This window comes from Saccostrea echinata, unplaced genomic scaffold (genome assembly GCF_033153115.1).
Source record: "Saccostrea echinata isolate AGI-Se365-2 ecotype Australia unplaced genomic scaffold, CSIRO_AGI_Sech_v1 ptg000047l, whole genome shotgun sequence".
Lineage (NCBI taxonomy): Eukaryota > Metazoa > Mollusca > Bivalvia > Ostreida > Ostreidae > Saccostrea > Saccostrea echinata.
This window is the reverse complement of record NW_026889796.1, coordinates 2,947,457-2,972,271: the sequence shown is the minus strand read 5'-3', so window position 1 is coordinate 2,972,271 and position 24,815 is coordinate 2,947,457. Positions and strand designations below refer to the sequence as shown.

Genomic DNA, 24,815 nt, shown 5'->3' with positions numbered 1-24,815 from the left:
CAGAAAGAAGGTGAGCGCATAGATGCATATGTTACTGATCTAAAACAAAGAGCTGTGAGTTGCGAGTTTGAAAATTTACAAGATTATCTTATCAGAGATCGGATCGTATGCGGGATCAAGAGTGACTCTGTAAGAAAGAGACTGTTGAGAGAAGAAAACCTTACATTACAGAGGGCTATAGACATTTGTCGTGCTAATGAAGCCAGTGAATCACAAATTAAAAATATCGCAGATGAGAAAGCTATAAATCACGTGGTCACGCAAGGAGCACATGGCGGGTTCAGGCGTGGCAGAGGAAATTCGCGTCATAATAACAACAAACCGACACGTGATAGAGACAAAAGCAAACCACGGCAAGGAAAATGTGAGCGCTGTGGAGCTTCTCATGCTCGAGGAAACTGTCCAGCGTACGGTAAGGAGTGCAGAAAATGTGGGAAAATGAATCATTTTGAAAAAATGTGTAAAAGTCGGGGAGACCGTGTACACATGCTCCAGCATGAGTCCGATTCGGATGCAGACAGAGATTCACTGTTAGATTACGAATTCCTAGCATACGGGATCGAGACCACGAACAAGGATAGGGAACAGGACTGGATGGTTCGAGTGAAAATCAATGACATTTCCGTTGACTTCAAGATAGATACAGGGGCACAGTGTAATGTGATCACGGACAAACTTTGCAAAGAAGCAGGAATCAAGGATATTAGCAAATCGAAGTCGCGATTAATCTCATACTCCAAGGATGAAGTCAAAACTATTGGCAAGGCTCACGTTGCGTTAAAATACAAACAGAAGTATTATGATGCTGTAGTTCATGTTGTGGATCATGATGTTGTACCTGTACTTGGCTTACAAACTTGTCTGGATTTGAAGCTTGTCCAACGTGTAAATCTGGTCGATGAAAATCAAAGTACTGCGAGTACTGACAATGTCATCAAGGAATACCAACACTTATTTTCTGGAATCGGATGTTTGCCAGGAGAATATGACATTAAAGTGAATCCAAACGTTACACCTAAAGTTCACCCTCCACGAAGAGTTGCACACGCTTTAAAACCGAAAGTCAAGGAAGAGTTAGACAGGATGGTTAGTGAGAAAGTCATCACAAAAGTAGAAAAACCAACAGCATGGGTTAATCCGATCGTCATTGTAGAAAAACCCAAGGGACTTGAATCGCGGAATTCAACGGGAACATTATCCGCTGAAAACAGGAGGTAGCCGCAACGCTAAAAGATGCAGAAGTTTTCAGTACTCTTGATGCTGCCTCAGGATTTTACCAAATCAAGTTGTCAGAGAGGAGCACTTGGGTGACAACATTTAATACTCCTTACGGGCGATACAAGTTTGAACGTCTACCCTTCGGAATTTCTAGTGCGCCGGAAATTTTTCAGAGAACAATATCGCAAATCTTTTCCGACATTGATGGGTGAGGTACTATAGCTGATGACATTTTGATTTATGGACGGAATCAAGAAGAACATGATCAGAGACTTTCAGCTGTGTTAGCAAGAGCACAAGAAGTTAACTTGAGGTTCAACAGACAAAAAAGTAAACTCAGCCAGTCAGAAGTCAAATTCGTAGGTCATGTGTTTGGACCCGATGGATTGAAGCCTTGTCAAAGTAAAGTTCAAGCGATAATTGAGATGAAGAGTGCGGAAAACAAGAAAGACCTACAAAGATTCCTGGGAATGATTAACTATTTAGGAAAATTCATACCCAATATGTCAACAGTGAACAGACCGTTGCGTCAACTTCTAGAAAAGAATGTTGAATGGCATTGGACACGGACACACCAACAAACGTTGGAGGAGTTGAAATGTGCAATTACAAGTGCACCTGTTCTCAAATACTATGACGTGTCAGCACCAGTAAAAATTTCAGCAGATGCTTCTTCTGTAGGACTGGGAGCATGTCTTCTACAAGGAAATCAACCGATAGCTTATGCGTCGAGATCCTTAAATTCAGCTGAATAGAACTATGCTCAAATTGAAAAAGAGCTACTCGCTATTGTGTTTGGACTCATTAAATTTCATGATTACGTGTATGGGAAAGTAGTGGACATAGAAACGGACCACAAACCCCTGGAAAGTTTTTACAAAAAGCCATTATCCAATGCACCACCGAGATTGCAGAGAATGATGTTAAGAATCCAGAAATATGACTTGAGAGTAAAGTACTCACCGGGAGAAACACTTCACATTGCCGATACTCTTAGTCGCGCAGCATTAAGAAACGATGAATCAGAAGATGACTTTGAGGTTCATATACTCGAGAACAAACCGATAACATGTGAAAATGTGGAACGATTCCAGGCTGAAACTGCAAAGGACGAAATACTATGGAAACTGATGAAAACCGTGATTAATGGTTGGCCAGAATCCAAACAGAAAATTGATCCGGAGATAAATCTGTATTGGAACTTCAGAGATGAGATCAACATATCTGACGGACTTGTGTTCAAGGGAGATAGAATCATTACTCCATTATCTATGCGTCATGAAATGCTGAAAAGAATTCATCTAAGCCACATGGGAATTGAAAAAAGCTTAAGCAGAGCACGAGAATTACTTTACTGGCCTGGGATGAGTCAACAAATTAAAGACCTTGTTGAACAGTGTGAAATTTGCAATAAACACAGAAATAAACAGCAGAAACAACCACTCTTACAACATGAAGTGCCTAACCGACCATGGCAAAAAGTTGCCACTGATCTCTTCTACTTGAATGGAGACTCCTACCTAGTACTTGTTTACTACTTCTCTGAGTTCTTCGAACTGTAAATGTTACAGGATACCAAAAGTCTGACAGTTATCAAATGTCTCCGTCAAAACTTTGCTAGATATGGAATTCCAGAAAAACTCGTTAGCGACAACGGACCAGAGTATTCAAGCTACGAATTTCAAGCTTTTGCTAGAGACTTCGGTTTCAAGCACATCACATCATCTCCAAGGTACCCCCAGAGCAATGGACTAGCAGAGAGGACCGTATAGAGAGCCAAAAAACTTCTGAAAAAGGCCATTGAAGACCATCAAGATCCATATTTATCTCTTTTAGAGCTTCGCAATACACCACTTCCTGGTGTGGACTTTCACCTGTGCAACTTCTGATGGGTCTCAGAACCAGATCTTTCATTCCAGCCAAATCGTCACTCTACACACCCAACAACTTCCCTGGGAAATCCGTCAGGAAAAATCTACAATTTAAACAGCAGAAGCAAAAACACTACTATGATAGAAATACCAAAGAAAGAACACCATTATCAAAAGGAGACGTAATTAGAATTCGTTCACATCAATCATCATCAACTTCATGGAATCCAGGACAAGTCGTCAAACAATGCGAGGAACCAAGATCCTACATAGTAAAATCAGGAAACCGCATATTCAGGAGAAATCACAAGGATTTAGTGAAAACCAAGGAAAGGAGTGTTCCAGAAAATTCTAGGGAGGAAGAAGACGAAGTAGTGATCATTCCACCAATGCAGGCAGATTCAACGCATACAGATTCGAGGAGTGTTATCAGTAGTAAAGAGTCGTGTCAGCCAGTAAAGGCAGTGAAAAGTGAAAGTGTCAAAATATGTGAAAATAATGAAAATGTGAAAATTTCAAATCCCAAAGTCCGATTCACAAGGTCGGGAAGAGCGTCAGTGTTACCGGCAAGATACCAAACTTAACGCTTGTAATAATTTCAGTGTTGTGTTAGTCTACATGTATGGACGTTTCCAAACTCTTTTTTCTGTTTAAAGTTAATTTATGTGTCCAGTGATGTTTTGAAATGCGGCGGATTTGTTTTAGAAATGTTTTATTGTTATCATGTTATGAGTAATTGAAATACACAGAACTCTAAATTCGGACATTTCAAATTTACAGTATATTTATTTAGCAGTAGGATTCTCTGATTTGTAAAACTGTAAACGCACAAATATCTTAAAAAGGGAGATGTAACAAGATTTACAGTTATGCCGCTTGTCATTGAACTGTATTATTGTCCTTGTAATTGTGACGTCATGCATTGTGTATTAAAGATGGCAACTGTGCACAAGTGTTATTGAGAATCGTACAATATACATTGTAAATCAATTTTATGCGAACTTTTCTACTAAATAACATTCCAGTTTGAGTTTTAAATACTTATTAAAATCCCATCTGAGTTTTAAAAATATGTACTTATTCAATCACTACATTATATGTACATGACATATAATAAACCGTTTTTAATTAAGTATTTGGGCCATAGATGCAGAAATTGTTAGCTACCTGGTACACAAGTGATGAGTGCCGACACGATTTTAAATGAACTACAATGTATAGAGATAAGCATGACAAGAACCGCCCTTATCTACTAACAGTGGATTTTCGTACAATATTAATGTACATGTACATGCTTATCTTTACCTTACTAATTGACTCCTATAATTAGAACTGCACGTAACTCAGTATTACACTAAAATAGCCGATAGAGAGTGTCGGGGATTTCCAGTTGCATATTTTTAGAAACCCAGTGGAGGTATCTAACTTGCTTAGTGGCGCTGGATCGCGAACGGAAGTAGATTTACGATGACAGTAAGCGCTTAGCGCTTAAAAAAGCGTTCAATGTTTCTATTCGAAAATTGCACGGCTCCTAGCTGAAATAAATATGTTGGAGACACTTGGAAAAAGAGGTAAAATTGTCAAAAAGTGACCCCAAATCCATTAAGTCTTGGAAAAATCCTTGTGCACGGAACAAGTAAGGAATTTCTTTAAGTGATGCGAGATGTATTTTGTAGAACAACCGTCTAAAAATTTTAATATACATTGTAGTAAAATTTCAGAAGTCTGTACACATTCTCAAGTCAATATACTCCAAGTTTTCATGCGTCTTTTCGTCATTTATAGGTTAGATTGTGCTCATTTTGGTATGTAAAGATGTGTCAATCTATAATAATACGTAGATATAATAAAAATTATTTGAAAAGATGTATTTTGAAGGAGATTTTTAGACAAAAAACGATCTTCTTAAGTTACGGTTGCTATCAGAATCTTGGTATGTATGCACCGGCTATAAGCTGAAAATAATGCACCGGCTGATATTTGAAAAATAAAAAAATCTTTTCCATCAAGAAAGAGAATATCAACAAACTTATGTCTGTACAGGCCAAAAATATATATTTAAAACATCCTAAACAGCATGTGAAATAAAATGTCTACATGTGCAATTGGCATTTACCAACTTAACTCGAATATATTGTGTTCTTCCAAGCATAGCCGATCTTCGAAAGGCATCACAAAATCAAAAAGAAAACTGTACGAAGGAAACGTAAATTATTTTAAATTAAATGAAAGTTTTTCCATCATTACTTCAAAACCTTTCCAAATCTAAAGTCTTTTGGGATTTTTGAAGCCTACTTGTATACTTAGACCTAAATAATATTTAGAAATTTTTCAGTATAACCTTTGACGATAGCGCATTGGTACGCTCTAGCTTCAGAAAATACATTTAACACACAATATCCAAACCATGGACCTTGAATGGAGAGGATGCCCGACTCCCCTTTGAATTAACTAAATTATTAAATCTATACAGTCAGAAGAGACCCCCCCCCCCCCGCGCCACGAAAGAAAGAGGTTTTTTTTCAGATAGAGAAGTCTTCCATTTGATACTTTAACAGATATTATTTTCACATTACATTTTATAAAATTTGATATTTTAACTTGAGTATTTTGCATTTTTACTTAGAACTAGAGGGTTCGTTTCAAAAATGGAAGGTTGAAAAAAAATCAATCTACAGAGCGAACTTAGTTTGAATACCAATTTATATTTATATATTTTGAGATATATGATGCAAGAAGGTTGTGTTGTGCGTTCGCACCGTCACGGGACAGACTATAATAATTAACTAAGTCAAATGTGGGTCATTTTTCCGAAATGAATAGTACTCTCATGCATATGCTTACTTTTACATATGTATAGATCGAATGAATGTTTAAATCTTTGCATAGAATTAAGTATCTTATAATTAATTATGTGATATATTCTCAACAGATTGCATGTTAGCAAAATAGATTAGCAGAGTTATCTTTCTTTGTTTATCGAACCTTAGATGACGGTAGATTAAGGAGGATAAATCCTGTTTTCAAAAGTAATGAGAGTTTTTTATCAAGTATATTTTTGGAATCTACATACATAGCTTAATTAAAAATCAAAACAAAAAATGGAGGTCAATGCGCTTCTTCTGGTGCTACAGAGCATTTAATATGACATTTTTGTTCTGTAATTGCGTCTTAACATATATCAATTTTTCAAAGTTTTTCCTCTATTATTTTTTATCGAAATAAATTATGGGAACAAACAGTCTTTTTTCATCTTGAATAGTCACATTAAAATTTGTAACTAAAAAAAAGTTTCAAATTTATTTTGCATAGTTAATTATTTGACCTTTCTGTATTCAAAAAATGTCATTTTTCCAGCTTAAAAATATAACAAGCGATAAAACCATTTAAGCCGAATGGTTAAAATTATCTTATATAATCAGAAAAGAAAAATAAAAGTGGGTGTCTGTGATGTTAATTTTTAGATATTATTAAAATAGTGTTAATTTTAAGCTTAAATTGGGCTATTTTTTTTTCCAGGACCTTCACAATATATTTGCTATATTTGTCAAATATGATGATAGAATTTATGACAGTTAATTTGATATAAAATTTAGGACCAGCATGAATTATCTCACTGCACAGAATAACTCTGTGTTCAGGCTGCATGTAAAGATAGGAATCCAAACATAGCAATACTGTAAATACTTCGAAAGAGAAAAATTTTCTTCTAAAAAAAAATACCTTCCGTCACAAAATATAGTTCCTCACTTAATGCTTTCGGTATGGAATTTAATCATAGGGTTTTAATTGAATATAGATTAATTAGCTTTGTAGAATCCAAATTTATTGTAAGAACTAAAATATTATGCAGAATTTTTTAAATAGAGGTCAAGACAAAAATCTGCTCAAAAGCTCAGGAAGGAACCTCTCTGTAACGTCAACAAAAAACAACCATGACCTATAAACGGGTGTATTTTACTGTTTAAAATTTCCAAAACAGCAATACCCTGTTTAGAATTCCCAGTGCTTTCCATAAATACGTCGTACTTTGTTGTTAAAAGAATACATGCATGATTCAGAGGTGTTTACATAATAAGGATTTTGTCGAGTGATTGCAATATTGTTGTTTACATTCCCTAATTTATGATGTAGATCGTAGTGATCGTAGATCGTATAGTGACAGAACAGTTCAGACAAGAGCATATTTAGAAGTAGATATTACCAGATTTGAGGTGTGGATCCAGGATTTGTATTATTGAAGGTATATTTCATCAGGTAAAAAATTAATATGTTCAGTTACATATATTAATACGTATATTAATATACTTTTTTTATTATTCTTAAATTGGGTACTACTTAAAATATTTAAATATCAAGCAATTTGATAAAAGGAACAATATTTACCGAGCCCTTCGGGCATATTGTACTCCTCGGGTAGCTAAATCATCGTATTGACTGAAAAAAAGCAATTAATTATTGTTTTATTATATCATTCAAGGATGAAATAATACAAATTCATTAAGTAAAATATGTCATCTTACATATTTACATTTGCTAAAGTCCTAGTCTAACGCAATGAGAGAAACGGGTTACATGTAAAACAAATATAACAATTTGTATTTATTTAGAATTTTAAAAAAAAAATATTTTAGGTGCAATTAAGAAAATCAATACTATCAATACGAATCAAAAAATGTAATACAAATGAAAATTATACAATATTTAAATACATAACGAGATAAGGATACAAATGTAAAATTATAAAAATACAAATAGAAAATGTACAATCCAAATAGAACAATACTAGTATACAAGTAGATTACAAATAGAAATTGGCATGTTTTTGTTTTTGTTTTTGTTTTTTCAAATGCTCGGATTTTTGAAGGAGTTTTCCATTTTAGTATGGTAACATGGTCCCTTTTTCGCCTTTATTTTAACGGTGAAAAATTAACATGTGTACGTAATACTGTAACATAATACATATGTATAAACATATGAAGTATATAATGTTAAGTTGTAACAGAGACTTTAGTAATATACAGTTTGGCCATAGATATTAGACAGAAAATGATTTTGTGACACTTTCAAGTACTTCAAAAGCATGTTGGAGGTAAATACCTAAATTGCACAGTTCCTTGAAATTTTTTCACTGAGCAGCTGTTTTAACTTTAAAACTGAAGGTTTTTTCCAGTATATTTCTTAATGTATCGACATCTGATTTCACTAAATTCAGGACATTTTAAAATAAAATGAAATTCATCCTTAGTATCTAAATGGCACATTTCACTATATCTGTTATTTATTGGTATGTTATTGCAACGACCATATTCAATAGCTAGATTATGGGATGACATACGTATTTTGCTTAATTGCTTCTTATATTTGATTGGAATAGCTTTTTGTTAAGTAATATTGGAGAAAGAAATTATCAATGACATGCTTAAAAATTTTGCCTCTTGGTGAACAATGTATTAATTTTGCTTGAAACTTGTTTGACTAGAAATAACTACAATTCTCTGTTCAATAATAGGGAAATGTGTTTTAAATTGAATACTTTCCTGACTATACAAAAGATGGCCTAGCCCAATTTCAAACGATTTTTCTCTTATATTTGTTACCAAACTATATATATATATATATATATATATATATATATATATATATATATATATATATATATATATATATATATATATATATATATATAAAGATAGATAGATAGATAGATAGATAGATAGATAGATATGTTCTTTTCACATTCCTCAAGTAACATATTATAACAGGCTAAGAGAAAACAATTTTCACTTTTTAACATATTGAACCAGAATTTGATAATATAAGAGAGGATCATTTGTATCTATGTCCAGAGATACATGTATCATATCATTATCACATGCTGGTTAGTAGAATAGTTAGCACATTCTTGCACATTGTCCAGTTAATTAGCTTGCACATTGTCCAGTTAATTAGAAATACACATTGGTTTCTATTCCTGTCCCTCTCGGGGTGAAGCAATTAATCAGTACAAGATAGTAGTATATGTTGCTAATTACGATATAGTATCTTAAGATGAAAGCGCATTAAGAATCAACAGCTAGAACTATAACACTCTTAGAAAATAAGGTTAATCCCTATGTGAAAGTGTATTCAATATTATTTCATAATAATGATCAATAAATTTAATACATGTATTTAGATTTAACCTGTCATAGTGTAACACCTGATCTTGTTGAAGACATTGCAATCGTTCAAAAAACAAATTATTTTAAAATTGATTGATTTGTTCATTTATGTTGAATTAACATTCTTGTTATACCAATATTTACAGTTAAAGAGTGTAATAATGTCTGGATCATTGGATATCAACTTTGGCTTGGATATTATTGAGCGTCAAAAGCTGAATATGACTTTCTAATCGAGGTGCAACGTTTGGAATACCTTAGAAACGATATTGTCCTGCGATATTCCATTTACAGATACGAACAACCACTTGTTGCTTCCCAAAATGAAAGCACCTTACAGCCTGAGTATTTACATCCACCAATTGACATAGAATGGGTTTGGCACTGTCACATGCTAGCACCACATAGGTATGCAGAGGATTGCATGTCACTGTTTGGAAGAGTCCGTGATCACTCTGTAATAAAGTCACCAACTGGAAAAAAAACTGACAGAAAGGATATTGTCCCGTGCTTACCCTGGCGGAAAATTTGAGCTTAGCCCACAAAGTTTCTAAAGGATGCACTTATAAGATATAACTTTTACTTAAATCTTAAGAAGAAATATCCGAGGGAATTCTTGGTGCCTTGTTATAATATTGATTTGCTTTGACACACACATCAACTTAATCCAATCAATTATGCAAAAGTCACAAAATCCCTTCTTGGTCGTATCCTCGTCCATGATGACACAGTGACAGACAGAAGTCCAGGATCCAAACTATCTGTGTCGGATGAAAATACAAGAAGGCTCTGGCTGGAAACATACCATGAACATTTTTCTAAATTTGGTGCTATGTACCGAGGCGATTCTCCAAGGGGTAAACTTCATCATGTTATACGACAGGACATTGAAAAAATGTGTGGAAGAAGAGCTGAAGTTACTATTCAGGAAATATCAGTCATGTCGTCAAACGCAAATAATGATAAAAAAAAAATCAAGTTGAAAGTTATCAAAAGGCATGTCATTTCAAAGAAATCTACTATGATTAAAAAACTGAAAGGAACAATAGGGAACATGATGTGGGGTCAGCAAAAAATTAAGTTTTCATTTGGCCCCAATGATACCATACTTGCTTTTAAGCTGAAAACAAGAAACAGCATATTTGGAAGATCCAAATCCCAAGGAAGGTTTCAAGAAAAATTTGGTCTTTACCTCATCCGCCCCGAGTTACAGGAAGGTGGCCAATTTCAGTTTGAAAGGGACACGCAAGTAGTAAGTACATTGGATAAAGCTACCTGTTTGATAAGAGGGTATTTCTTGCGACCCGTTCTAGATGACTGTGCTTTTCTTGGAGCCAGGAATCTACAAAGAGACAAACATGCCTACAAATATAGAACAACTTTTAGGTCCAGTTCCCTTGCCAAAGTCTGACGCAGAAAACATTTGCCAGGTGGCTTCTCACAGGTAAAGTATTTAAAAGCATTTACTTGTAAATTACATGATTGTATTTCTTTGTTAATATTACTTAGCTATGTTTTGTTTTCATTTGTCTGTTTTATTATTGGATGAATAGTGTTTCTTTTGACTGAGTGGCATTTTAGTCCATTATCAACCGTGTTTTCTCACCCTTTCTAGTTGTTCTATTTTCGTGTTCATCAAATGAAATGTGAAGATAACACACAGCAATCACGCTCAAATTCCACTGGAACAAAACAAATTGGAAGCAGGGCAAACACAGACCTCTAAAACGGTAGAGATGGAATCAGGTGCCATCGAAGAATAAGTATTCCCTATCGACCAGTCACACCCTGTAAACCTAAAGGGTTTAGAATGGACATTTCTTCTGAACATTTTAAACTTGGACTATATTCATAATCTAATTATTCTAGTTATTAATAGTGACAGTAAAATGAAATAAAAGTTTGTTAAACGGGGATATACGTTGTTTGTGTACCACATGCAGTGATTTTATAATTGGAAAAGAGCCTTTAAAAGCGTGAACTAAAATTATATTGTTAGATCAAATTGGATGTTGTAATTGATAGAATGAACTATAATGTTGTAAACTCATTTGTTATGGAATTGATCAGAATAGACCAATCAAGCCCATCGATACTAAGTAATAAAATTTGAACGGAAATGTAAAGTTACTATTAAGATTCTTGATTAAGAGTAATAAAATTGGGAACTTTGAAGGGCTAGAACTCCTGTGGTGCAGAGATGGGGACTGAGTCCATAAATATTATTAATGTTGGGGTTCATAGGTAAACGGACAGACCTACGGACTAAGCGTAGGTGGTATGGCAATGTTAAGTCAGTCAATGAAAATACTTTTATATCCGGGACCATGAATACCCTCTGAGCACAAAATACCCTGTTTTGCCCGGAAAACGGCATTCTATTCTACTCTATCCTTCTGTCTTTCGACTATTCATTAGGCATCTATTGACTCTTTGATTTACAATTTTGACTTTATTTTTTTTTGGGGGGGGGGGGACCTCACCTTAAATATTACTTTTGGCGTTTTAGTTCTACATGTACTCTCTTCTGAAATATTTGGGACGGATCTTTAAAACTTTGGCTACAACAAGTGTATTGGTATATTCTGACGAAATTTGAGAAACAATCATTTAAAAATTTATACGATCACGCCGGATTAATAAACTTTTCAAAAAAAACTTACAAACTTTGTTATTGGCTTACAACCTGCCGTGTGCTCTTTAACACGATCGGATAAACGGATAAATCCGTAGTTAATTCAGTTTGAAAATAATGACCTTACCAATTCTAATGAAAGACGTCAGTTAACATTCAACTTAACGATAGATTGTTTAAGATCCCTTCGAGAATGTTTCACTCATACTAAGACGCCACAGCGAGACACTGGTGGGCTGCTTATTTAGACCTGTACTCGACACATACGGCCTTTGAGCAGTGAACGATCTTTTTTATGCCAGCACCTACTGCGACACGGGTCCTCGGGTTATACGGTTTCATTCAAAGGACCTGTCTTCACGTCCCGCAGAGGGATTCGAACCGGCGATGTAAGAATCAACTCTTTTCTCTGCGTGTCGAATCAAATTGGAGATACAAACCGCATATTCAGGTGATTATGGTATATTGGTACATAAGTAAGGGAAGTTAACGATAGAAAAATTGAAGTCATCAAATTTATAATGAGGTTTATTTGTTAGTTATGAAAAACCTTGGTCGATGCAGATTGGCTGCTTTTCTCCGTGGTTTTTTTTTTTTTTTTTTTCAAAGTGAACCTAAAATGTACAAGTCAGTAATTGTATTTTGCACCCATATCCAGTGCATACACAGTACAGGTTGTTAACTGATTTTCTCAATTTTTCGTTCTTTCTCCGTCTCTTGAAAAAAAAATAAAGAACAAGGGTTTGAGAAAAATCCGTTATTAACTCGCACTTGGTTACAATATAACCTATATGATTTGAACAATATTTTATGTTTCAATTAAGGATACAAATATTGAAAACTATTTTCGCAAATTGTAATTTGATATTTTTATAGGCCGAGAGACCAGAATGGAAGCTTAATGTTTACTTGTCGTTTAATACACAGCGTAAACGTTATGACGTCAGTTGTTCAAGTGTACTATCATGACAAAATGGCTGCAATTGCACATGTTATCGGTTCTGATCAGCTACCATTTGGAAAGCAGGTAGGATTAACTATTTAAGGTGATTTTAAGTCTATTTTTCCATTTTTCAGTTAGGAAGCCCTAAACACCAATGAAAAGTGATTTTCGGATTTTGATAAAATTAAATCGTATAAAGGAGTATATACATGTATTGATTGTGTGTTGTTTTGGTCCCATTTGAGAATTTTTCAGTCATATAGAAACATCACCATATACCGGGGAAGGGCTTCAAATTTAGACCTATACTCGGCACTTAGAGCCATTTAGAATTGAGGGTTTTTTATTGTGCCATCGTCTACCTGACGAGAGACCTTGGTTTTCGCCCGAAACAAAAACCCATGATTTCATTTCTTATACTTGGCATTTGGCGAAGGAAAAGTCACTACCTAAGTTTACTTCGACGCGGCGCGACGAACGAGAATCGAATCCGAGCCTCCAGATAAAGAAGCGATCGAACACCCTACCACAATCCTTTTGTGACTGCTTTAAAGAGTTCATCAAGTTTATTTTTAACATTGGGTACCTACTTAGTTTCTTATGAAAAAGAAGTATTCGGTATTAATGAACAAAAGTCACTGTTGTTTACTTACACTGATAAAATACGTGTAATGTATTTAATTACCTTATCTTGGTATAATATGTGTAGAATAAAAATACCAAAATTTTGAGCCACCCTTCGTTCTATTCTAACATTTTTGTTCATTTACCGTCTTCCTGACCGCTGATTCGTTGAAAACAAACAACAAAAACATGAAAACGGGTAGCAAAGTTTTTCGCAGATGCTTCTTTGAATTAACTCTGCCCATCAGCCAATCAGCTTTAAAATAGTTGGTCAATAAGCAAGGACATTGCTTAATGCCGATCGGAATGAAAAGTGAAAAGAATCGGGCTATTGAAATAAGTCCTAACTATTAGTATTTATTCCTCTATTTTATCTTTCATTAAAGGCAAATCACTATTATATAATAACTGCATAAAAATTCCATGCAATTAGAATTCTTTAGTGTGCAGTGTTTAGAGGTTTCTTAAATTTTTCCACTTCCAATTATTACCAAAGAAAATGACAAATATTGACTTGTAAATTTACCATTTATTACATATATTCTTATTAAACAGTAAAAGTATCATATTTTCTTAATTAATTCCCACAAAGGTGGATTTAGATAACATAACACTGGACCCAGTTTTTGGTGAAAGAGCGATTGTCATTAAAACCGAGAAGGGAGATTCTCTAATTCTCGTGGGAAAGTGGGTCGGATTTAAAAGAGGGATTCCTGGAAGTCGAGGTGACCGTTATATATATATATATATATATATATATATATATATATATATATATATATATATATATATATATATATATATATATATATATATATACGAGGGGTGATCAAAAAAGTTCGCGAACTAATTGAATTACTTCTATAAAAGAAATAAAATTGGGTTTCAGTGTTCATTATTTTTTAAAAGTAGTCCTCTCCGAATTTAATGCACATCTGCCACCGTTCTGCCCATGCGCGAATCAAGTAATCCAGGCGGTCACGTGACATGCTCTTCAGCGTTCTGTTCACAGAAGCTGAAAGATTTTCTCCGTCTTATATTTCTTACCATGCAAGTTGTTTTTTTATAACAAGAACAGTTCATTTGTCAGAAATGGCCAAATCTCGGCAAAAGGATGGGTGGATAAGAATATCCTTTCCCAGAATGAGCATGGTGACCATCACAACCCGAGTCCTCTGTCTTGGGAGCGTCGTTTATCCAATGTGGATAAAGTGTGGGCACCTTCTTTTTATCATATCTGATATGTTTAAATTCCAAAGTAAACGAAATTTAAGGAATTTAATAATTATATTATTGTTAAGATATTCAACTATTTTTCTAACTGTAACTTGGAGATCTTTCATAATAAATTGCTCAACTAAGGACACATCCCTTTCCCAGCTTGCTTTCAATGGGTAACAGAACAAATATCATTTTTAACCATTTCCCTTTCTTTACTAAAACAATCAATCCAATTAATGATTAAACTTCTGGCAAGTCTTATGTCTTCATAAACCTTATACAAATTATTTTATGCTACTGCAAAGGAATTACCATGATATACGTTAAACTTTACAGCCGTTCGTTACCCGAATGCGACTGAGTCGACCATTTTTTTTGTCACAAGTCACCTACATATTGACGTCATTTTCACATTGTGACGTCACAAACATGGAGCAAAACATTACATAACATCTGGTATTTATAGAACATGTGTATGACTATAAGTGTGCAAAATTTCATTCTGATCTGAATTGTGGTTTTGCAAATATAGAGATAGTTCGCGAACTTTTCGATCACCCCTCGTGTATATATATATATATATATATATATATATATATATATATATATATATATATATATATATATATATATATATATATATATATATATATATATATATATATATATCTCCAAAATGTATAATAATTAATAATAATTATCACAGTGTCCGGATATAAATATTTAAAAAAAAAACAAAAAAACGACAAACAACACAAGTTGTAAAACGACAGCGCTTTCATTTCAAATTGTCAGACGTTTTGTAACAGTAAATTCCGATCGGTAAAACGTCTGAAGAATTTGAAATGAAAGCGCTTACTTTTTTTTCTTTATATTACTCGTATATACTCGTATATTAAAACATTATTTCACATTCAAGATATTTAAATTACGTGCATTTCAAAATCCAGATATAAATAAATAACGCGTTTGATTAATTCAATTTGGTCAAAATTTCCTTTTAGAAAGAAGAGGAAAGCGGGGAAATCCAGGTCATCTGCAAGTAAAACTTTATAGAGTGGATCAGAAAAGTCCTCCCAAAAAGCAAATAATTAACCTTTCAGAACATCATCCAATCGAGTTTGAGGGGCTTAAGTTAGATTTCACGAAAGGCTTAATCACTTGCAGCAAGATAGCTGCTGGACAAGTTCTTAACTTTGTGGCCGTGTCATTTTCAATTGCTCTTCTCTACGTGCTCTGTGTGCCGCGTCCTTCCGATTGGAAAACTGGAGAGTCTTTAAAGCCAAAAGTTACATCTAGAGGTACACGAAAAATTGAAAGATTTCCCGACGAAGATATGTCATTTATGCTGGCAGCCGGTCTTCTAAATCTTACACCCTCTAATCACTACGTTTATCATACATATGATGCTAATGTTTGTGCTGGTTGTAGGGGGCTTTGTAAATGAAAATGCTGGAGTAGGATTTGAGCAAGGTCATTGTGTCATTGATTCAGATGGAGGTGATTTTGGTGCTGGTGGGGTGAATGATGGAGGTGCTGGCTGTGGAGGCTGCGGAGGTTGTGGTGGTGGTGGAGGTGGAGGCGGTGGTGGAGGAGGTGGTTGTGGTGATGGTGGATGTGGTGGTTGTGGTTTTGGATGTGGCGATGGTTGTGGTGGATGTGGAGGCTAATGGTTTTTCTCACAAAATCTTATTGGATTTGAGAAAAATATTCCATTTGTTACACATAACCGTTTTTGTTCACTTTCACTGAATTTGTTTTTCTCATCGACATTTCTTCAATCTCTTTCCAGTTTCTTTTGTAATTTCTTTTTTATTTTTGGTCAATTTTGATTGATGCTTCAGAAACATTGTTTGACCCATTTTAATCAACTCTTTATGTATGGGAATTTATTTTACCAATTTACAATTTAGTAAAATATAAGTGATTTACTAATCGGCTCATTTATGGATTAGCACTATTTTATCTTCCCGTGTAAATAATGATCTGTTGTATGGGTTTATTTGGCAGTAATTATACCCCCTCTCCGAAGGAGAAGGGGGTATACTGTTTTACCCTTGTGTGTCTGTCCGTCTGTCCAGCTGTCTGTGTGTCCGTCTGTCTGTGTGTCCGTGTGTCTGTCCGTAACAAATTTTCGTAGCGGTTTTCTCAGCAACTACTCAACACAGATGATTGAAATTTTAGCAAAATCTTTGTTTAGGCATGTCATATGGTGAGATTCATTTTTGTTCGAATCCGATGTCAACTTCCTGTTATTCCTTGCGTCTGTCCGTACCAAATTTCTGTCACAGTTTCCTCAGCAACTGCTCTGCGCAGATGCTTGAAATTTTAGCACAATCTTTGTTTAGGCATGCCAAATGGTGGTATTCATTTTTGTATGAATTATAAGCATGTTTTTCATGAGGTGCTAGCTCGCTTCATGAAATATGCCTACGTGACAAGTCTGTGTGATTTACAAACCAATCACTCACACGAAACTTTAAAACATTCCTTAAATATTTCAACCGTGTTACCGGCCTTCATCACTCGTGTTTGAGGCCATTCACATGAAACATTTTTTGAAACACTTTATCGCTACATTTCTCAAGAAGTCATTGCCGCAACATATTAATTGACGCTACAAAATAGTTTACATTACTGCTATATTCATAAGTTTACATTACCGGTACAATGCCTTTGTTAATCAGTGCCTATTACACGTATAGATATAAAGTACAACATGTAATGATGTACATGCATAAGACTTGTTTCCCCTGGTCCCCGCGGGCAAGTCAAAGTAGGACCTTGAGCAGGATGTTTTTCTCACTTTTTTGAATCCTCAGCCATTTTACAAAACACATTTTTGCGGGGGGCGGGGGGGGGGGGGCTACACCTCTCCATACTTAAGAATTTGTTTTGAAACTGTTATAGTATTTCGACTACATGTTGAATGAATTATATTGTACAGAACTCATATTCTGTGTAAGATATTAGTATGGAGCGGTAATGCTTAGTAATCATCAACTGTTTTATTGATAAAATGTAGCGGAAATGAGCACCCGGAATTTAAATGAAAAGAATAGGTAATGAGTTGGATTTTTTTTTTTTTTTTTTTTTTTTTTTTTTTTTTTTTGCAATATAGCCATAATGATGATGACCAAACACATATTTTCCAACCTGCAATGAAAGTACAGGCCATGGAAATAAATTTCTATGTCTCAGCATATGTCTTTAGATAGTATCTAAATATCTGCCAATTCCTTGATATCTCAATTCACAAAAAAGTTATGCCCAAAAATGATGCTAAAAACGTCAGGAGTGCAACACCTTTTTGTGTCATTTTGAAAATTCATTTTTTTTAAGATCTGTGAAATAAATAATAATGGTTTATGGTGGAAATAAAGACTTTGCTGATAATATTCAAAGTATTGAGCTTTAAATGTAGACTGTAGCAACTTTTGTTTGACCAATTTAAATGAAAAGTATAGGTAATGCGTTGGTAATGGCTGATATTAAAAAATATGTTATAACATGTCAGGAGTGCAACAGAAAAATGTAGTGTTACCAAAAAACATCGATTTTAAATAATATGAAAGACATTCAAATAAAGAAGAATTTTCACCCTTCAAGATATAAAGCCAGGTTTAAATACGTTCATGTGTTTTAATTATGAAGTATTGGACCATAAATATTGCACAATTTCGCTACCACTTGATGTTGCCAACACACTATGAATTTTTGTGTTCTGTGGTTTTAATTTTTAATTTTACTGTAGTCATGAGTGCAACAAAACTCTTTCATAATTATGAATGATCTTCATCTATCTTTACTAAAAAAATATATACATTTGTGATATCTCTCTATTAAATAAATACCGTTCACGGTAGCTCAGTCGGTAGAGCGCTCGCTTCGTGATCGGGAGGTCGTGAGTTCGAATCTCGGCCGCGACAGACCTAAGTCGATAAAAAATAGGTAGCAACTGTTCCTTCGCCATGCGCTCGGCACTTTGAAGAGAAAGTTGCGGGTCTTTCGGATGAGACCTTAAAAACCGAGGCCCCGTGTCACGGCAGGCGTTGGCACGATAAAGATCCCTCATTGCTCAATGGCCCTGAGTGCCGAGTAAAGGTCAAAATTTGAAGCCCTTCACCGGTATATGGTGGCTTCTCTATATGAGTGAAAAATTCTCGAATGGGACGTAAAACAATATACAATCAATCAATCTATTAAATAAACATATAGAGAGCAAATATCTTCATACCTGTATGAAGTTTTTCGAAGGTCATAGGTCATTACGTGACCTAATCACACAGCGCAGTAATATCTAATTAAAAAGACTTACACTACAGCATGCTTTTCATGTATAAAAACGTACAAAATACGCAAGTAAAATAATAATCATTTTATTTACAATGTAAACGAGTATTTAATACAGTTCTTGATCGATTTTACATGGACAATAGAAAACTACGTGTTATACATGTAAGTTTCATGTCTGAGCTGCATAGTCTCAACGTTTATCCTTATTTTTCTTGTAGACCCCTTAATGCTAAGATTTTTTTTTTTTCATTAAACTTTACTCACAATAAATTTGAAAATCTGTTTGAAAATTTCATTGTAATGCACTCACGCCACAAACAGTAGACAAACACTTCGGAAGTTCGGTAGGCACACCTCTATCGTCGAGATCGTTGTCTTAACAATGTAAGCTGTCGCCAGGGTCTCCTTGTCAACATCATAATAAATATGCCTTACTAAAATCGTAGATTTAATGTTTCTGATCAAATTTTATACTTGATTTCAAGTTAACTGGTCCGGACATGTGTCTCCATCCTTCCCTTTCAGACCGAAATTCCTCCAACTTTTTATTATCAAACATCGGACGTGTTTCTTGTGTTTTTTTTTTACATCGAATGTGGGTTCTCATGAACACAAAAATTCCCAGACATCAACATGCTCACTATAATTGATCACATGTAGCCTTTCACAGAATATACCCTTCAAAACAGAATCCTTTGCCGGATGAATTTGAAGCGTAACCGCTTTTCAAGCCGATTTACACCTTGCGTAATTTGTCAAAATCTACGGCGAGCAGTTAGTGCAATATTTATATTCGATTGTCCGTCTCAAATGTATATATAAGTAATAAATAACAAGTTAAAAAACTTCACTGGGAAATGAAGTGGGTCGGTACGTGATCAAATCTTCTGAGAAGGCCTTCGGCCTTCACAGGATTTGATCACGTGACCGCCCCACTTCATTTACCAGAGAAGTTTATAAACTTGTTATTTATTTCTTAAATAAATTGAAAAAAAATGTTTGATACTATTTGATGTTCAAAACATTATGTCTATCAACTAAATACAGACATTTTATAGTCAATTCAGAGAATATTTTCATCATTTAACACATATTTTTAAATACAATTCATATATATTACATATTGCAAATAATCATGTTTTGAAGTCTTGAAAATATGAAAAACTTCGCTTAACGTAGGTCGCGGGTTTGCTGACGTCGTTAAAACTGAGTACGCAATTTATATGATTTGGGCGACTTTCTTGTGCACATTTGATTATGACGTCACAATGAGTAAGACATTTTTTAACTCTTCAGTACAACAAAGTGAAGTCACAGATTGAAAACTTTTTTGCGATTTTTTTAATGTTCGAAAATCGAAAGCGTTAGAAAGCGTTTATTTATCATCACATTGAGACCACAACAGTATCACGAAAAGATACGGAGCAACTGAAAAAGTGTCAATTGCATGATTATTTTTTTTTTCTTTTGACGTATTTGAATAAAAAGTTTGTTACACTGATAAACCGTCATTATATAAACAACCGCAGTTACAACTATTATGTCAAAAGTTTAAACTTTATTTTTAAAAAGGAAATTTTAAAAATACATGTACATCTATATCATAATTCAAAAACTGCTCGGGTATGAAGTTGTTTCGCCTGATTAAAAAAGATCGCTGGCAGACTTACATTGTATGAGGAATTCGTGCTGAAGAAGATATTAATTAGGTAGAAATCTGAGGAGGGGCGTGCCCCATAATTTTTTCAATGTATATAAATTACTTTAGAAAATCGAGCTATTTTACAGTTGTTGTCCCCCTCGATAATATTACCAGTACATGAAAATATGATACATATTAGAAAACAGAGCTAATCTGCGGTTGTGTTCCATCAAGAATGTCTGCTTCAGGCCCGTAGAACGCGGGAGCTGGGGGGGGGGGGGGGGAGGGGGGTCCCCCAACTTTTTTCCGAGTATAGTATTTTTCCTATAGATGCATGCTGGTTGCCCCATCCCCCATACTTTTTGTTGCTGTTATGTCGAGCCTGGCAAATCCAGGATTTGGACAGCTTATTAGTTTTTTTTTTTTTAGGTTGCCCCCCCCCCTTCTTATTGAAACCATTGCTACGGGTCTAAACTTTTCTGTATCTGTTAGGTTGCCCCCCCCCCCAACTAAAAATTGCATCCTATGTTCCTAGCTGTGTATCTTAGTATCTTTTAAAAAAGCTCATCAAAGACTAAATTCTTTAAACTATTACCGGTATAACACCATGTTTTGCAAATACTTTGACAATATCGAACGGTGTCGAGAATGAAAAATCGGACGCTCAAAAAATGACAAAATTCGGTGAAAAATTGTGATCTTTTCATATAAAACACGAGTAGTTCTTGTTTCTTGTTTTTTATTTACCAACAGAATGGGATTTACTTGGAAAAACGCTGTATGACATGATACCACAGCGACATCCTGTTAAAAGAGCAGTTGTATGCAGCGTGTGTACTCGTATAAGCATTACCAATATGAAAATTCCGTATACATACGGATCATTTGAAAGCACTTGATATACGTATCACAGGCATCAGAAGCAAATTACATCTAGAATACAAGTGTGTTGGGGGTCCAAACTGCGTTGATCAGTATTGAATTAAGAACAAGTCTATTTGTTAGCACTTCAGCTGTTGCTTTTGAAGATTATTTATTTAGGATTTATATCAAGCAAAATGAAACGAAAATTAGTCTTCGATTTAGGAGAATATTGGACATATAACATGCATCATTTCAACTCTACAGAGAATAGATATGTATTTGTTGAAAAAAGATTATGTACTATACTCATCCCCTACTACATTTGCTCCTGAATAATAGTTGTACCTAACCACTCACCATTTCTCTTCCCTAACGTTTTGGCGATTACCCATTTTCTTACTTGTTAGAAAAATTTGAACTTTTTTTTCTAATGCTATTCTCTAATTAATATTCGCTCCCCATTCTTGTAAGTAAAAAGTCTCTGAATCACGCTAGGAGTACTGTTCCTGCAAGCCCCCCCCCCCAGCCTTCTCTCTCTCTCTCTCTCTCTCTCTCTCTCTCTCTCTCTCTCTCTTAGTTACAGCTTAAACAAGGTGTTTCAGACAAGATACATTGTTACATAACTCATACATCTGTGCTTATTTTAAATACAAATTTTACATTAAATGTATATAAACATAAATTTCTTTCTTCTTTTTTGTATTTCTGCACTTTATACCGAACCGTATTCACGACGTCATGCGTGACGTCGCCATAGTTTATAGCGTCATTCTTAAAAATGCTACATTTTGCAATGTAAAAGCAATTATTCGCATTTAAATTACGAGAAAACTTACTCGAGGACATACTAATTTTTTTACATAGATTTATCTGAAATCATCTCGGGGTGAAATGACCCAAAGGGAAACAATTTCGTCTGCACCATTTAAAAGTTACTGAGATTTTTTGAAATCTTTGCTGAAAACGAGTCAAAAATGACGTTTTCCCTATAGAATTCAATAGAATAACGACGAAAATGTTACGACAACAATGACGTGTTTGGGATTTAATAACGCAAAAACGATGCAGACGAATTTTATAAAATTTTCAGAGGATGTACAACAAAAGTAGGAGATTCATATATGTAATTTTCATGGTATATTTTCGAGCAATTTTAAAAGGTCACCAACCCCGCGACCTACGTTAAATGTTAAAAAATATCAAAATGACGAATTGATTTACAAACTAAGAATGGATTATTATGTGTTATGATTTTTAATACAATGTTAGATAAAATCGGATATCAGATTTCAGGAGCGCACACAATAATGTAACATACATGTAGGGTCACTTTAAAACCAGTATTTTTTGTAAGAAAACTTGTATGTAAAAATTCTCTTTAGGCTTAAATTTAAAGAACTGACTTAAATGGACAAAATTGATTTTGGTGAATTTTAATGTTTCATATTTCTTTCATATTAAAACTTTTCAAACCAGAATTGAAAAAATAATGTAAAATAACAATCAAAAAGCCATTTTTTCACATATACAAGAGAAGAAACTCAATTAAGGTTTAGATCTAATTATTTATATCCCTGATACCATTTTGAAGCATAAAAAACTATAATTTCTTTTGATTATTAATTCAGAAAGTCTTTTAGGATATAGTAATATTTTTTGTGAGATAAAGTTTTACTCATAAAAATTCTGAAACTTTTTATCCAATTGTCTATTCTATTGCAACCTCAGGATTTTTTAAAACTAAAATGCATGTACAATATGATGATATAAGAGAAAAATATGTTATGGGTTGTTGAAGTTTTTCAAAAAAATGTCAATTAGGTGGTAATTTTTTTTTAATTCACCCAGATACGTATACTTATATATCTTTTGTAACCAAACCAAAACCGTACATGTAGTAATATATCTCGTAATATAATTAACAGACAGACTGATGACGGACGCATTTATCATTACATAAGCATCTTTTCAATGAAAGATAAAGTTTCTTATTAAAAATGCTGTAATTCTTTTAATAAATTTTCAAAAGGTGGACCAGATGCAGTGGAAGGTTTCCCCCGATGTCAACATTTTCATGAAGGTTTGAAGCGACACGTTTTGGTTTTGGTTTTTGTTGTTGATTTTGTGGGGGGGGTTTTTTGTTTTGTTTTGTTTTGTTTTTTTTTTTTTTTGATTGTTTGTTTTTTGTTTTGTTTTGTTTTTTTTTTTTTTTTTGCTTTTTTTTTTTTTTTGCTTTTGTTTTGTTTTGTTTTGTTTTTGTTTGTTTTTTTGTTTTGTTTTTTTGTTTTTTTGTTTTTGTTTGTTTGTTTGTTTTGTTTTGTTTTGTTTTTTTTTTTTTTTTTTTTGTTTTTTGTTCTTTTTTTGGTTTTGTTTTGTTTTGTTTTGTTTTTTGGTTTTTTTTTTTTTTGGTTTTTTTTTTTTTTGGTTTTTTTTTTTTTTTTGGGGGGGGGGGAGGGGTTCTCGCCTATTTACTTCGATTTAATTTTAGGTGTAACTTTACATTGTTGTGCAATTTTAAAAAAAAAAAACAAGTAGAATCTGTCCCTCTGAACATCAGTCGCACTGACAGCTTTTATACCAGATATCTAACTGTAAATGTATAAAATTCATCCACAAAACAAGGAGTACAGCATAATATGTGACTATATGTTACCGCCATGTGTAAAACTGTAAACAAAACGTAAAAAGTATAAAATATTTTTAAAAATCACATCTTTCTTATCCAAACTCTTCTGCAAAAATAAGGTTCACATTTGTTCTCTCTTTAAAATGTGTAAGTTGAAAGGGAATTATATTTTCCCACCTTATTTTCCTATCAAAAAGTGCTATTATAATAGTAATCTATACAAACCTGTAGCTTATAAAAGCTACATGTAATAACTTCTTAAATCATTTCAGGTGGTTTTCATTTTATTGTTTATGATAGTTGCTCAAATTCGGGTCATTTAGATATAGTCCTTCGATCTCTACAAGAAATAAGGTCCCATACGTATTCTCCACAGTTATATGAGTATTAACCAGAAAAAGTGGACACAAACACCGTACAAATCAAAACATAAGGAAGAGTTGTCTGTCTTTGTTTACGGACTACTGAACTAGCAGTCGAGTGTTTGTCTGAAAGTTGGTTTATTTACGACAACAAAAAACTTCATAACGCATAAACCGGTGTGTTTTTCTTTTTTAAAAGTTCCACTACAACCATACCCTGTTAAGAATTCACAGTGTTGGTCTTAATGCGTCGTAGTTTATTGATAAAAACATACGTGTGTTTACAATATTTGTCACGTGATTGGAGTTTACATTCCATAATTTATTGGGTAGATGTCAGTCATAAAAC

At 33.9% G+C, this 24,815-nt stretch overlaps 1 pseudogene; it reads left to right on the top strand.

Annotated features, from left to right (window-relative positions):
- Positions 1–2,780: 2,780 nt before the first annotated feature.
- LOC133202888 (uncharacterized) lies at positions 2,781–16,346 on the top strand (annotated as a pseudogene).
- Positions 16,347–24,815: the final 8,469 nt, after the last annotated feature.